This window comes from Vicugna pacos, chromosome 30, assembly GCF_048564905.1.
Source record: "Vicugna pacos chromosome 30, VicPac4, whole genome shotgun sequence".
Lineage (NCBI taxonomy): Eukaryota > Metazoa > Chordata > Mammalia > Artiodactyla > Camelidae > Vicugna > Vicugna pacos.
In genome coordinates this window covers 17,396,348-17,397,792 of record NC_133016.1, presented here as the reverse complement: position 1 = coordinate 17,397,792, position 1,445 = coordinate 17,396,348, and the positions used below count along the sequence as shown (strand labels likewise).

At 40.6% G+C, this 1,445-nt stretch overlaps 1 non-coding gene across 1 annotated transcript; it reads right to left on the bottom strand.

Annotated features, from left to right (window-relative positions):
* Positions 1 to 931: 931 nt before the first annotated feature.
* Positions 932 to 1,074, bottom strand: LOC116286094 (small nucleolar RNA SNORA62/SNORA6 family). The gene has a single exon (XR_004195854.2). It is a non-coding gene; the product is annotated as a small nucleolar RNA SNORA62/SNORA6 family (small nucleolar RNA).
* Positions 1,075 to 1,445: the final 371 nt, after the last annotated feature.

Sequence of the window (1,445 nt, the reverse complement as noted above, 5' to 3'; positions counted from 1 at the left end):
TATTTATACCTCTATCTATTTATCTATGGCTATATATATGTGTGTGTGTGTGTTTATATGTATATAGATATATAGAGAGAGACAATGAATATGAATGAATGTGTGTATGTGTGTGTGTGTGTGTGTGTGTGTGTGTGTGTGTGTGTATGTATTTCCCCCTGTATCTTACTCTGTTTCTCTGTAGAATTTTGACTAAGTGAGATAAAGTATCTGGAGATTCTGATGATTATAGAGCTGCCTTTCTATCCTTGACTGCCAAGGTGAGAGAAAAATAAACCTTCATTCCATTTAAGTCTCTGATTGTTACATTCAGTCACTTATAGCTGCACTTAATCCTGACTAATACATTTCACTTGAGATGCCCATGACACATGGACACATGAAGGTGGACAAAGAAGTCTGGAGCTCATCATAAAGGTCTAAACTAATGATGAAAGTTTGCACTCATCAGCACAATGCCATTAGGAAGGTGAAGCCCTATAAAGGGAGTGTGTCATGTAAGAAGTATAAGCATTTAACCAATGAAAACAGGAGGATGAACCTGAAAAGAAGATTGCAGACAAGTCGATCAGGTAAGCCACGCAGTTAACTTCTCAGTAAGTTTAAGATGTGTCAACGAGGAGGTTGCTGGTGCTCCTAGGTGAGCTGTATGACTGGAGGGGCGATGGTGGAAGACAGTTTACTGATGGAAGAGTGGGTGAGGACAGTGAAATGAAGGCAGCAAGCTTAAAACACCTTTTAGAAACTGGTTGTTAACAGAAGGAAAGAAATAGTGTAGTAACTTAATGACATCATAGTGTCAAGTAGGTATGGTTCCTTCTTTCTTCTTCTCCCTTTCTTTTAATGGGAGGTGTTTGAGCTTACGCTGAGATAGAACCTGTTTATTTTATTTTTAATTGTTTTTTAATTTTAAATTAAAAAATCTTTTTATACTTGTAGCAAGTACTACTATCAAACTCCACTCATTGGGCTAGAGACCCTCGTGCTGTTAAAGAAAAACTTGCCCCTCATGTAACACACTGCCTACACCTGCGAGTTCATCGGCTGGAACCAGCTTAGATGCTCCTCTGTTAACCTACCTTTCTAGAAGTCTCCTTGTGACTGTCTCTCTTCAATGCAGCAATAAGACCTTTAGTAGACCTTGAATATGAGACCAAGAGTAGGCTTTGTACGCAGTTTCTAGTAACTGAGTGAGTGGCCTTCTTCCTCCTGCTCCATTCCATCCTCCTTCACCACATCCCATGTTCGAGTCTTCCAGCTGCTTTCCTCCATCTAAACCATCCAAACTGACTGCTGCTGACACTGCTCAGCTTCCGGTTAAGACAATCAGTTTCCAGCAGTCTTTGTTGTTTTGTTCCCTCATTGAACCTGTCAGAGAGTCTTGCGGGGGGAGAAACAGAGGGACTCTGGAGTTGTTTTAACTCTCTTGGATTCCCTTCATTGCT